Source organism: Ornithorhynchus anatinus, chromosome 13 (assembly GCF_004115215.2).
Source record: "Ornithorhynchus anatinus isolate Pmale09 chromosome 13, mOrnAna1.pri.v4, whole genome shotgun sequence".
NCBI lineage: Eukaryota > Metazoa > Chordata > Mammalia > Monotremata > Ornithorhynchidae > Ornithorhynchus > Ornithorhynchus anatinus.
Window position 1 is genome coordinate 9002627 of NC_041740.1, and position 15186 is coordinate 9017812.

A 15186-nucleotide genomic window follows, 5' to 3' on the forward strand; every position below is an offset into this window, starting at 1 on the left:
TTCACTTGACAACCTAATGGGAAATAGTGTTACTTTATATCCACATATATGTCTATCTTACACAGCCACAATGTGGCACTCACAATGCATGTCGTTCTGCGGGGTAGGAGGCTCTTCAGACCCTCGAGCCCCACTATTAATACATCTGTGGTGAGAATGAGAGGAGAAAGAAAAAGAGAAAAGAGCAGAGGATGAGAAAAGGCGAATGGGAAGAGAAAGATAGATAGAAAGCACCTTCGTCGCATGCTGACCCGCCAGTCCCACCTTAACACCTTTCTCCTTGGCTCAAATTTTGGTTTCTGGGCAGCGAGGGTCAGAGGCAACTGGCTACAGAAACTAATCTGTCTGACCACCCTATTATTTCCACCTGAATCTCCGGTCTGCAGATAGATGTCCTAATGTTTTGTTTTTTTTTTTTTAATCGGGCAGGACGACTGCAGTGTTGCCACTCTTCAGAAGCTAACACACATATACTTCCTCATGCTCACATAAAGTCCACTTCTTTACCTTTTCTTACAGCCAGGGAACATTTCCACACAGCAGAACTTGTAGACTGTAGTCCCTCTAGACTCTAAGCTCGCTCTGGGCAGGGAACGTCTACCCACTTTGTTTTTGCTGTACTCTCCTAAATACTTAGTACAGTGCTCTGCATACATTAAGTGCTCAATAAATACGACTGACTGACTGAGCAACGACAGAATGAACCTAATTTCCAAACCTTGATACTCTTCCCCCAATAGTTTTGTTTCTTTTAACAATTAAAACAACAGGAAGCACACATCATAACAACTGTGGTATTTGTTAAGCGCATACGATGTGGCAGGCCCTGCGCTAAGTGCTGGGGTGGAAACAAGCAAATTAGAAAATTCTATCCCCTACACAACCACAACATAGGAAATAACCCTCAGGACAGAGCCAACTGTTCCACAAAGTACTCCTGGGAACATTATATATGGGAACACTTGGCCTAGCGGAAAGAGCAGAGGACTGGGAATCAGGACACTTGCGTTCTCATCCCAGGTCCACCACCCTGGGCGATTCACTTCATTTCTCTGTGCCTCAGTTTCCTCATCTGTAAAACAGGGAAGGACTGTTCTCTCTTCCTCTTGGCCTGTGAGTCTCCAGCAGGTCAAGGACTGTGTCTGGGCTGAGGGTGCTGTATTTAGTAAGGTGTTTGGCACCTACAAAGTGCTTAACAAATAGCACTATTATTTAACCACTCGCACAAAAGACAACACTGTAAAACAAGCCCTGGGGTAACACTGAACATAGAAATAAAATTCTCAAAGTCTTTCTATGGGCACAGGCAAGAGTTCCAATACTTAGAGGATTACACATTGCCCTCTTGGTTAACTGGTTAATGTTCAGTCCCAGTCTCACTCGGAGGCAATAAAGACCGGCAACACAGAAAAAACTGTGCATATGGAGGAAAGCATGAAATTGTGTGATGTCACACGTACAAACCTCAGGGCAAGAGACTAAAACAGGAGCAATGACAGAATCCACATTCCAGAGAATGGAGGCATGATGCAACTAAAATACAAAGAAAAATCTTATAAAGGGACTAAAAGGGTCATAAAGGACCGTTGGAAAAGGATAACTCCTTTCTGTTGCATGAAAAAAAAATCAACAGAAAGAAATTTTAAACTTGTAATTTTAATAAAAACAAATCTCGTTTAATCAAAGGAATATGAGCACTTATGACAAGTATCTTCCCCTCTCCAGGCAGTAGGCCCCCAGTGGCATTTTGCCTTTTACCCTTATTTCCCTACATCCACTTTTTTTCTCAGTTTGCTATAAATGACCAATTGGCACCATCAGCAGTGGGAGAACGGTCTTATTTATGCTTCAGAAAAGTTAAATCTGGTTAAAATGAAATTCAAGAAACTTTGTGATTCTTTCATAATGGCATTTTAAGGTTTTTGTATTTCCGGCTAGTAGGACTGACAGAAACGACGGTGTCCAGACCCATCAACGTCAGCCCTCGCTCAACTTTTGGAGGGATTTCATTTGGGGAAGAGGCATAAAAATCGGCAGATTGGCAAACGAGTCACCAGAGGAAACCAAGAAAGGGACTCAATTGGGTGCCTATGCCAACAGAAGACAGTCCAATAAGAAGGAGTGCTTCTGCAGTTTATAACTGGGGACGGGTGAGAGCATTCCAGCAACCCGGAGTCAGTTCGAATGCCAGCTGGGTTAAGGGAGGTGTGGCCAGGCAAAAAAGCAAAACCACAAGTTTAAAATCACCTGTGGTAGGTGAGAGCTCTATAGATTAAAGGCAGGATAAGAAAAAAAATTAAATATGCTCCCCTAAGACTTTCTTGCCACTAACGCTCTAATAAAGGCAGGTAACTGAACCATGAGAGCCCATTTAAAACATTCGTTTGTGAACTGCTGGCCTAGATGAACAGTTTACCATCCACCTGCTAGACAGAAGACACAACAATAAATAAGATTTTAAGTATTTGGTCAGTTATCTTCAGGAAACTTTCACCATTTCCAAAGCAACACACTAATTCATGGATACTAAATGAGAAGGAGTCAAGAAGCTGGCACCTGATTTCGATTCCTAATTCTACCACAGGTTTTCTAAAGGATGTCCTTGAGTAAGCCACTTAAAAGCATGACTCAGTTTCCTGATCTGCAAAACAGGGATAACAGGAGCTATAAAATAAGGTAATGCTCTATCTCCATGAAAACTCAAATAAATTGACAAGCATCATTACAGTCTCGAGAGCACCTCAGAGCCAACTCAAACTCCAGGTACCATATTTACAACTTGACTACAAGCAGTGTTGACCAGCATTTAAATACTTTAGGACAGTGGTTGCTCTCCTTTTGATTCCCAGGAAATAGAAAGCATTGGTTAGGGAAGAGACAGAAAAGCGAGTGAACATTTTCTATTGCCCCTAAGTTTTCAAAAACTTGATACGTTTGCTTATTAAGATGTAGCTGAGCCAATCGATACTTCTGAGTGCTTACCGCGTGTAGAGCACTGAATTAAGCACTTGGGTGAGTAGGAAAGCGTCAGCAGACATGCTCACTGCCCTCAAAGAGTTTACAATATAGTGGGGAAGGCTGACACCGAGATAAATTAGATAGGAGGGAGTACACAAAATACTTGTAGCTAAGTGCTATGATGGATTTGGGAGATTAGAAATCAATTGGGGAAGGTCTCCTGGAGATGGGATTTTAGAACAGCTCTGAAGATGGAGCTCTGGTCTGTCAGCTTTGTAGGGAGAGGGAGTTGGGGGGTGAGTATGAGGTCAGCAGGGGGAGGGGGGAGAATGAGGCTCAGTGAAGAGGCATGAGAGAGAGGAATGAGGAGCGCGAGCTGGAGTGAAGTGGGAGAAGAGAGTGGATAAGTCAAAGGGAGGGTATGCCTTAAAGCCAATGACCCAGGGGTTTCTGCTTGATGTGGAGAGACTTGGGACAATCGCTAGCAGTTTTTGGAAAGAAGGCAGAATGACATTTTAGGGGGGGAAAAAATGCTTCAGGTGGCAGAGCAAAGTATAGACAGGGAAGGAAGGACACTGGAGATGAGTGAGGTTTGACTCGGTGGCCAGCCGGGATACGACAAGTGCCTGGACCAGCGTAGCGTGGCAGCTTCTTGGATGGGGTGAAGAGGGGCGGATCCTGGAAGCGTTTTGAAGGAAAAAACAAATTGGGCCATAGATGAGACTGAATGTCTCAACGGTTCTCCTAGTCTCCCAGTTTTCCTTCATAAAAATCAAAGTCCACTGCGCAATTATAACAATTTGCCTTACCTACTTTCTTTTTCCCCCCTAAAACAAGTTAGGATGAATGCACTGTTCAGGGAAACTTTAGCCCTCACTCACTAGCATCTTCTTCTCTTCCTCTTCCCCCTTCACATTTACTGTACATCATTTGCTCTTTACACCCTTCTCCCTTAATTCTATGTCTGGACCCGGAGGATCCACTATTCCATACACTTTCTGAAATAAAGTTTACAAGACCATAAAAAAAGAAGTCTACTAAAGTTGGCTGGCCTTGTCTCTGCTCATTTAGGGAAACAGCAGAGCTGGTCAGCTTCATCTAAAGGTTAACATTCCTAAATGAGTAAGGCAGAGTGGCACGTCCTAAAGGAAATGCCCCAAAGAGAAAGGCTAACTTTCCCCGAAGGAAAACCAGAGTACCGGATTACAAATCACATCGAAAGTTACAAATGATTTTTTCCACCATTTTGATAGTTTAAAGGAGGAGGATGATGCTCAATACACTGCCTTTGAGAAAGGACTGTTACACAGCCTTACATCTCCTTAATAACTATAATTATTATTACATGTAGCGTTTTCAAACAATATAAGAGCAGCAGAATGGCAACCCTCCTTCCTGAAAAGTCACCCGTTTTAACTTGTGACATTTCACCGAGTACAATAAAAGCTTCCATTCATTCGCTGAGATACTTGGAAAAGTTGGGGCAGCCCAAATACATTCGACTTCTGTAAAATAAAGGTAATTCGAGTGGGCCTCTGGTAGATAAATCTACTCTCCCCTGGAAGAAAAAAATGGTAATTTCAAGAAGAGAATGTGGTCCTCCAACTTAAAACGACGGCTGCCAGCTAAAACCACTTTCTACCATCACTTCATTGGCCAGTAACTGGGCACCGTTTTGCCTCTTCGCAGTTGAACTTTTAGTCTGCTACTGAAATAATCCCGAGAGACATTATTTCGGTCCCCGGCGACGAAGCAGAGCTCTAGAAGAAAGTCGATTTGGGGCAGCGGGGAAGAAGAGAGCCTTCTGTCATAACCTCGGAGCGCTGTCACCCTGAAATGAATACCCTCTAATTTGGAAAAGCATTCTCGTAGCCAGTCTCATTTGGGTGGCCTATAATTGACACTTTTGCTCGTCTAGAGAGGGTTTTATGAACCTGCGCGAGTTGAATAGAGATGGCTTTCACCGCCGGTCTCAAAGGGGACAGATAATAATAATAATGTTGGTATTTGGTAAGCGCTTACTATGTGCAGAGCACTGCTTTAAGTGCTGGGGGAGATACAGGGTCATCAGGTTGTCCCACGTGAGGGCTCACAGTTAATCCCCATTTTCCCAATGAGGTCACTGAGGCACAGAGAAGTGAAGTGACTCGCCCACAGTCACACAGCTGCCAAGTGGCCGAGATGCCACTTGGGACGTTTAAGGGACTACAGAGAAGCAGCGTGGCTCAGCGGGAAGAGCCCGGCCTTGGGAGTCAGCGGTCATGGGTTCGCATCCCGGCTCCGCCCCGTGTCAGCTGGGTGACTGTGGGCCAGTCACTTCACTTCTCCGTGCCTCAGTTCCCACATCTGTAAAACGGGGGTGAAGAAGCCTGTGAGCCCCACGTGGGGCAACCTGATTCCCTGGTGTCGACCCCGGCGCTTAGAACAGTGCTCGGCACACGGTACGCGCTTAACAAATGCCAACGTTATTATTAAAATGGGGATGAAAACTGTGAGCCTCCCGTGGGGCAACCTGATGACCCCGCATCTCCCCCAGCGCTTCGGACAGTGCTCGGCCCAGAAGAGGCGCTTAACAGATACCAACGTGATTGGAACCGTCTTTTTATGTATTTTTTCACTCTTTTAAGTTTTCTTTGGCCGCTCACGGCAGAGAAGGCGGTGCCGGGGTGGTATCTTTTGCGCGTTGCCCAGGGCCCTGTGGGCTGCCCGCCGCCGTCCCTCGGCGTCCCGGGGAAGGGGGGTGCGCTGGAAAAGGAGGGGGGCCGGGGAGGGGAAGGAGCGGGTGAGCGGCTCCCACTCGGTCCTTGGGAGGCCTTTCTCCCCGGGAAGCGCGGGAAGGGCCGGTCCTGGGGGGGGGGGGGGGGGGGCGGGTCGGGGTCGGCGCACTGCAGCCCGTCCGTCCGTCCTGGCGGCCGACGGAGGGCCGGGCCGAGGGAGCGGGGCCGCCCGGGCCCCGGCCGAAAGATGGCGGCTCCGGTGACAGGAGCCACGGGCGGCGGGGCCGAGGCCTGCGGGAGGGAGGGAGGGAGGGAGGGAAGGGGCGGGGAGGAGGGAGGGAGGGAGGGAGGAAGGGAGGAGGGGGACAGTCCCCGCCCCCGCCCCCGCACCGGGACCAAGGGACAAGAGCGAAGGCTGGAGGCCGCGGGGGGGGAGGGACCGGGGCTCTGGGTGTGTGTGGGGGCGGAGGGGGGAGGGGGGGGGAGATGGACCTTCCCCGCCGCCATCCCGGAGGCGGCGGCAGCAGCAGCCGCGGGGACGGGGTGGGAGGGACGGAGGCCGCCCGGGCCTCGACACTCACCTGTCACAGCTGCCGCTGGGGCCTCCTCCTCCTCCTCCTCCTTCGGCCGCCGCCCGATGCCGGACACCGGCTCCTCCGCCGCCGCCGCAGCGCCGGCCGCGACCAGCCACACACACACACACACACACACGCGCGCGCTCACACACACACGGGCGGGGGGAGGCGGGCGCGCGCGGGGGGGCGGGGGGGCGGGGGGGACGAGGCGGCGGGAGCCGGGAGGGGGGCGGGGAAGGGCGGCGCGGGCCGGAGGCGGCGGGCGGCGGCGGCGGCGGATCTTGCCCCTGGGAGGCCCGAAAGGTCTCAGCCCCGACAGTCCGCCTCCCCAACGCTCCTTCCCGTTCGCATGAGAACACACGGCCCCCCGCTTCCGGTCCCCGCCGGAAGTCCCGCCCCCTCCCCGCCCGCCCACTGGCGGCGGCCGAGCCCAACCCCGGGCGCCCATTGGTGGGGCCCGCCGCCCTTCGCCCCGCCCCTCGCCTCCCCTCTGCCCTCCCCCCTCCCCCTTCGGCCCGCTGCGCGCGCACCCACCGGCCGGCGCGGCGGATTGGAGGGGGTCGGCGCGCCGCCGCCGCCGCCGGGGCTGTTGACGTCGTGGGCCCCGCTGCTCCTCCCTCCCTCCCCCCCTCCCCCCCTCCCTCCCTCCCCTCGGCCTGACTGGGCCCACAGCGCGCATGCGCACGGGCCGGGGCCGCCCTCCCCGCACGGGAGGCTCATTCATTCATTCATTCATTCATATTTTGAGCGCTTACTAGGTGCGAAGCACTGCGCTAAGCGCTTGGAATGGACAATTCGGCCACAGAGAGAGACCCTCCCTGCCCCTCGACGGGCTCACCTTGATTCTATTTATTGCTATTGTTTTAATGAGCTGTCCATCCCCTTGACTCTATTTATTGCTATTATTTTAATATGTCCATCCCCTTGACTCTATTTATTGCTATTGTTTTAATATGTCCATCCCCTTGACTCTATTTATTACTACTGTTTTAATATGTCCATCCCCTTGACTCTCTTTATTGCTATTATTTTAATATGTCCAGCCCCTTGACTCTATTTATTGCTATTGTTTTAATATGTCCATCCCCTTGACTCTCCTTATTGCTATTATTTTAATATGTCCATCCCCTTGACTCTATTTATTGCTATTGTTTTAATATGTCCATCCCCTTGACTCTATTTATTACTATTGTTTTAATATGTCCATCCCCTTGACTCTCTTTATTGCTATTGTTTTAATATGTCCATCCCCTTGACTCTATTTATTGCTATTGTTTTTGTCTGTCCGTCTCCCCCGATTAGACTGGGAGCCCATCAAAGGGCTCAAATCTGTTGCCGATTTGTCCATTCCAAGCACTTAGTACAGTACTCTGCACATAGTAAGCGCTCAATCAATACTATTGAATGAATGAATGAGACAGACAAGACAAAACAAGACAGAAACAAGACCACTTCATCACCATAAATAGAACCAAGGGGATGGACACCTCATGAACAAAATAAATAGGGGAATAACAAAATGACTTCTCTGTGCCTCAGTTCCCTCATCTGTAAAATGGGGATGAAGACTGTGAGCCTCATGCGGGACAACCTGATGACCCTGTATCTCCCCAGCGCTTAGAGCAGTGCTCTGCACATACTAAGCGCTTAACAAAAACCAACATTATTATTACAGTGCTCTGCACACAGTAAGCGCTCGATAAATACGACTGAAGGAATGGATCAATGAAGCTCCTCTCAGGGCTGCCCGAAGCCATTGTTGAGGCCTCTGGTCGCCTCCCCACGGGGCTCCCCTGTCCCCAAATTGGCTCATCGATCGACCAACCAATCGATCGATGTTTATAGAATGACTCCAAAGGGGCCAAGTGTGGTTCTCGAGGGTGGGACCGAGCCGGCAGGTGGCCACCCGCCTCCTCAGGGCCTCTCTCCCTTTCAGGGTGCGCTCTCCCTGATCCCTGAGGACCAGGGGACAACGTCCATCTTTTTTAATAATCATGAAAATAAAAGAATCTGTTAAGTGCTCACGATGTGCAAGGACTGGGTTAGAGGAAGAAGAATCAACTTGGAAGCCGTCTCTGTCCTACCTGGAGCTCACAGTCTTAGCAGGAGGGAAAATTTAGATGTGGAAACTGAGGCCCAGGGAAGTTAACTGACTTTACTAAGGCCACACCGCAGGCCTGTGGGGAAACCAGAATTAGAACTCGAGCCTGATTTCCGTGGTTTTTGCACCAGGCTAAGCCGCTTTCCTCGCTTGGCCCTCGACGCAGAGTGAGATGGCAGACCCTTAAAAGGGGCAGCCAAGCAAGATCTCTGTGGCCTATTTTCTGTTGTGGCAAGATTCCCAGCATCGAGTTTTTGGAGATAAGCTGTGGAGGGGAGGAAGTTTTTCCTTTTTCATTCCCAACCTAAGCCATCATCAGTTTTGTGGGGTCTACAGATGATCCGGCTCAATGCCAGGGGTGATATGCACCGGTGGGAAGTGGTTCCTTTGTAGCAGACCAATGAGGTGTCTGCCAGTCAGTCCTGAAAACGAGATTATTCATTCATTCAATAGTATTTATTGAGCGCTTACTATGTGCAGAGCACTGTACTAAGCGCTTGGGATGAACAAGTCGGCAACAGATAATTACAATCAGTGGTATTGATTGAGCAGAGCACTGTACTAAGCCCTTGGGAGAGTACAATAAAAGAGAATTAGCAGACGCGTTCCCTATCCATAATACAGCATACTACACTGGTCAAAATCCTGTCGTCGGCCAACGCTGACCTTGGTTCCATTCATTCATCTTATGCTCCTTTGCTAGCAAACATTGCCCCAGTATTAAAAATTCTTTTCAAAACTTTCCTCAAAAATGGTACTGACCCCACCCACATTTGGCAAAATTATTCCCTCACTACTGGCCTTACCAACTTCCCCATCACTAAAGGATAAAAATTCAGGCGGCCGGCTTTAGCAAATATTCAAAAATTTCTGCGGTAGAGATTCCAATGACTATGACACCAAAGGAAATGAGAGACAGAATATGTTCAATTTTGTTTATGCCTGTTCCCACCCCAGTTTTACTGTTTTGGAGAAACTAAAGATCCACTAAAATTCAAAACAATGTCAGCGTTCCCTTTCAAAAAAAAATTCCCTGTTTTAATCTCTATCTTTCAAACTAAGTATCCTGATTTACAGTTTTCAAACACTGGCAGGAGAGAAGCCCACATTCTTTGATCTGTCATTTATGGATCCAGCATTCTTCCAAGTTTTCTGTGCTAGTTGCAGGTCCACAGTCTCCTAGCAGAAAACATCTGTACTTTAGTAAAATAAGATATTATCAGAGATATTCATTCATTCAATCCCATTTAGTGAGCAGAGATAACAGAGGTGCAAATACTGCTAAATAGCAGCAGTAGAGGCTTGACATTTTTTGCAAAACTGAATTGCATATTTCTAGAGCTAAATAAAAGCTTTAAGCTCTTACTCATGGAGCCATTCCAACAATTCTTAAATTCTTTAATGTTAAGGTCATCACTCCTACTTGGGCTCTGGTCTTTCCTTACCTCTCCAGATCCTCTGTTTGATGGTTGGGCTGCCAGAGGGGTAAGAGGGCGAGTAGGTGAAAATTGTAGGGGCACTAATTACACCTTTGATTCCTAAGGGAAGATAGGTGGACCGATTAGCAGCTCTTTGATCCTTAAAGAACTCCAGTTAGTGTTCTGCAGGCTAGGGATAACATCTCCATCCTCCAGCAATCAACCAATCAATCAAGGGTATTTGTTGAGCACTTACTCTGTAGAACACTGTACTAAGCACTCGGGAAAGGTCACTACAATAAAGGTTACTTCTTGTTTCTTCTCAGTCAACTACTTGAAGACCCTCTGGTTGGAAGCAGCTTGTAATAAATTCTTACCCAGGCACTCACTTGAGTTGGGGGATGAAGGTAGAACCTGGATTATAAAAGTGAAGTCATCAACTTTGTTACCACATCTTTTGGGCCAGAGTCGGTGGCAGACACCAGTCAGCTCCACCCCTCTGATGATGATAAAAGTATATGGTCCGCTCTTACTATGTACAAAGCACTGTACTAAGCAATGGGATAGCTACAATCTGAGCAGACTGGACAAAATCCCTGCTCAGCATGGGGCTTCAAGTCTAAGAGGGAGGGAGAACAGGTATCTTATCCCCATTTTACAGATGAGGTAACCGAGGCACAGATAAGTTAAATCATTACTCAAAGTCACACAGGAAGCAAGTGATGGAACCGGAATTAAAACTCAGGGCCTCTGACTCCCAGGCCCACACTCTACCCTCTAGGCCGGGGGCTGGCAGGAAATAGTACTGCCAAGATGTCAACTCCTCTGCCTGTTTGGTCCCCCTCTTACCACAATAATTATCATTTGGCAGGCCACAGGCAAGGACTTTGGCAGCAAACTTGGGTCTGTTTTCATCCCGCCAGGCTCTGGGGTCGAAGGCTGGATGAACCTCCCTCAGAGTCAGTGAGGTACTGGGCACAAACGGGTGAGGAGCGTGAAATTAGAGTCCTCAGGGACTATAGCTGGCTTTTTTGGGCCCCCACCTCCATCCGGACCTGGCCAGGGACCTTTTATCTCCCCACCTCCAGGCTCTGCGACCAGTCCAGGCCAGATGGCTCACTCACATGATTAAGCGCCAAAGCCCAACTTGGGATTTCTGTGAGTACTGCTCAGTTCTGGGGGTGATCTGTTCCCCCGCTGGAAGCCAGGATAGGATGAGGGGGATTCTGTCACCTGGAAGCCACAAACTCTCAAAGCCCCACCATAGATTTCGCCCCCATAGTCAACATGAAAATTGGGCACCTGTGAATTCTTGCTGTTACAATATACTTACATAAATTGAGATCGCTTTTGCTGAAGCTTATCTGTAACAAAGCAATGACGGACCTGGCGGTAGAATAAAAAGAACAGTTTGTACTATGGGTCGTATTTTCAAATTTTATTGCACTTCTGACTTTCCCCAAAGCTAAATTCTTCTAGGTTCATACCCTAATGAACATGCAGCCTGGTGTTCATGGCATAAATTTATATGCGCCCTAATCAGAAGCACTGGTCAGGAAGCTATCAGCCGTTATTGTGTTCATTTCTTAGAATGGAGATTTTTTAAAAACACAAAAAACCAAGGAACCATGCAAAGTACTTCTAATTCTCAACTATTTCTGAAAGACTCATCCATTTTGAATTTTTATCCTTGCCCCAGTTCATCTAGGTCCCTGGCTCAAATTTCAAAACACGGCTATGGTCAATCCTGCTTTTCTATTAACGACTGATTGAAAATGTTAATTAAGCCAAATAAATTGAGGTAGAAAATGAATGTCTACTTATAGTATTTATGACAAGGAGTTTCACAACATCGGTTTAAGTTCCCACTTAATAATAATAATAATAATGTTGGTATTTGTTAAGCGCTTACTATGTGCTGAGCACTGTTCTAAGTGCTGGGGTAGACATAGGGGAATCAGGTTGTCCCACGTGGGGCTCACAGTCTTAATCCCCATTTTACAGATGAGGGAACTGAGGCGCAGAGAAGTGAAGTGACTTGCCCACAGTCACACAGCCGACAAGTGGCAGAGCTGGGATTCAAACTCATGAGCCCTGACTCCAAAGCCCGTGCTCTTTCCACTGAGCCACGCTGCTTCTCGACTTCACTCACTGGCAGATTCGCAATGGAGTTTTCAGAGACTGAGGAAAAATAACTTCATACTTTCCATGTGTTCAGGACTTGTAATTCACCTGCCTGTGATTCCGATTATCATTATGGTATTATTTGTTAAACATTTACTATGTTTCCAGAACTGTTCTAAGCTCTGGGGTAGATACAGGTTGATCAGGTGGACACAATCCCTGTCCCATATAGGGGCTCACAGTCCAAGCAGGAGAGGGAGTAAGTATGGAATCCCCATTTTGCAGATGAGGAAATGGAAAGTTGAAGAAAAAGCAAACAAAAGGAGAGAAGGATGATTTAGCATGTTTCTTGCCTTCCAGCTGTCTTGACCCTGAATCTATCAATCAATCAATCAATGGTATTTACTGAGCACTTACTATATACACAGCACTGAACTAAGTACTTGGGAGAGTACAGTTTCAAACTACATGAAGTTTCAATAAAGACAAATCCATGTTTGAAAACTTGAACCATGTCAGACTTCTGAGTTTAGGTTCAAGTTCAACAGGAAATCCATTGATGTTAATAAAATTATTTGCCACTTAGTGTGACAATACTTAATCAATAGTGGGTACTTTTTTTTTTTACGGGTAAAGACAAAAAGATGTAGGGAAAGTAGGGCTTAATCGTTTAAGTCCATACAGTTGAAATTATTTTTTAACAGTTTCATGGTGACTACAGAAAATATTAGCCACTGAGATTGCTTTCTTCACATAGTGTCAAGAATTTGAATTATTGGAAGGGCCAAATAAGACCTGGCTAATAACCCCAGCTATGCCAGGAGAGATTAATTCTGTAGAATACTTCTGACTTCATTTAAAAATAATAATTTCACTGAATCACAATCCCTATGTAGCATCAGATTTTCATGTTGCTTATGTAGAACCACTTTATTAGTATATCCTTAGAGATCCTTGGTTTTTGTCTTTAATTTTACTTTTTTTCTGAGAATTTACTGGGGCTTATTCTACACCAAAAAATGGATGAAAATCAGTGGGGAAAAATGTGACTGCTTGGGATAAATATCCAAATTTGCTTTGGTGAATGAAAAGTCAGTCTGGGACAGCAAAAAATGTCCCACCCTTGCTCAGACTCTAAAGCTACTGACAGGACAGAGGACTTTAAAGGCTCTTTTCTGACCAAGGGGTAGAGGCCAGGGATGGAGGCTGGGGGTAGAAGTCAGGGAACCTCTTATAAACCTCATCCTAAGGCAGCAATTGCACCCTAGTAACTCTGCTTCACCTCTCCGTTACTTCAAAATGCATTTCTCTGAAACAGATTTAATCCTGAACATTTCTTAAATCATCATTTATTTCTGAATTAACTTCACCACCTAATAAATTCAGTTCATAATTCTTTTTGTAATGCCTATGAGTTACCAATCATTATTGGCACCATGTATGAAAAGCGAAATGTTAAATTATTCATACAAATACCTTGCATATTTTGTTGCCATGCCTTTTAAAATCAAGTATTTCTATTAGTTAATTCCAAGTACAAAATGGCAGTAACTAAAGAGACTATATTTCCTGAGGCTTAAAGCACGGTGTGCCCTGGAGAAGCATCGTGGCCTAGTGGAAAGAGCCCGGGCCTGGCAGTCAGAGGATCTTGGTTCTAATCCTGGCTTCCCACATACTACTACTAATAAAAACAGTGGGTTTTGTTAAGGGCTTGCTATGTGCCAAGCACTGTACTAAGCGCTGGGATAGATACAAGATTATCAGGTCCAATATGGGGCTCACAGTCTAAGTAGGAGGGAGAAGATGCATTGAATTCCCATTTTGCAGATGAGGGAACTGAGGCACAGAGAAAGTAAATGACTTGTCCAAGATCACAGAGCAGGCAAGTACCAGACCCTGTGATTAGAACCCAGGTCCTCTGATTCCCAGGCCCACACTCATTCCACTAGATCACACTAGATCTTGTCTGCTGTGTGACCTCGGGCAAGTCAATTAACTTCCCTGTGCCTCAGTTTCCTCCTCTGAAAACTAGGATTCAATATCTCTTCTCCCACTTACTTAGACCGTGAATCCCATATGGGACACGCACTTTGTCCAACCTGATGATTTTATCTTTCCCCCAGTGCTTCGCACATAGCAAGCGCTTAAACACCACAGTTATTATTACTATCATTATTGGACCACACAGGTTCACCTCCACGTGCACGCGTACCCCCCCCCCCCCCCAGCCCCAGAGTGATTATGATGATGGATTCTCCAATCCAGAATAACTGATGAAGCCTCAGAGCTGAGATTTAAGGACCACAAAACTGCAGGGAGGAGTTCATATTAGTGATAATGGTTTGTGTGGGGTCCCTTGCCCGCCCTCCTCCTTGCCAGTCGTGTTCTAACTGGTGCAACAGGCAAGGCGGGCAGTGGCGCAGCCCATTACGAAATGGACACAAAGGTTTTTTACACGCAAGACTCGTCGCCAGCTGACACAAACCACTACATAGGAAGGATGGACCGTTGCACCCTGGTCCTCTGAGACCATAAGATCATTGTGGGCAAGGAATGTGTCTGTCGTACTGCTACACTGTACTGTCCCCAGCACCTACGACAGTGTGCCACACACAGTAAGCGCTCAATTAATACGACTGACTGACTGACTGACTCACAGCGGGCCATGACAGTCTTTGCTGCCCACATGAGCCAGCTATTTTCCAGATTCCTGCTGGGCCTTTCCATCTTGTGAATATCCTATGTGGTTCTTCAGAAGCCCTTATCACTGATGGCAGAGCAGAGCCGGGATTGGAGCCAAGGTCTACCGATTCCCGGAACTGTGTTCTTTCCACAGGATCAACAGCAGGGAGCTACATGTAAACATACACCCTCTTACCCCCCACCCACCCACATACACACGGATGGAGGACAGACCCGCTGAAAACTCCATTGTTAGGCATAAAATTGGACGGATGGGCATTCAAAGGGGGTGAAGAGGGCAACAAACTTAGACAAGAATAGAGACACAGAGAGGCAAAGCCAGTAAGGAGGAGAAAAACAGAAATTCAAGGGTGAAGAGACATGGTGATTAGAGGAGGAGGAACCCTGAGAAAAAGCAAGGGAAAAACCAGTGAGGAGAGAGTCAGAGAGGCACAAAATCAGGGGTACACAGGCAGGAAGCGGCAGAGTGTGGCAAACACACACACGTAGGACATTGTGAGGGACAGTTGAAGATGCCCCTTTCCCCCAGCGGCTTCAACGGGTGTTCCGGCCACCGGGCCCCGTGTCAGAGTTGTTCCCTGTTCTCCAGG

The 15186-nt window shown here is 47.3% G+C and overlaps 1 protein-coding gene across 1 annotated transcript in view; it reads right to left on the reverse strand.

Moving 5' to 3' along the window:
* LARP4B (La ribonucleoprotein 4B) overlaps positions 1-6334 on the reverse strand; it is an 80686-nt gene extending 74352 nt beyond the window's left edge. The window contains exon 1 of the mRNA XM_029077845.2: positions 6257-6334. The gene's annotated coding sequence lies outside the window, so the exon portion shown is untranslated. The remainder of the gene's footprint in view (positions 1-6256) is intronic.
* Positions 6335-15186: the final 8852 nt, after the last annotated feature.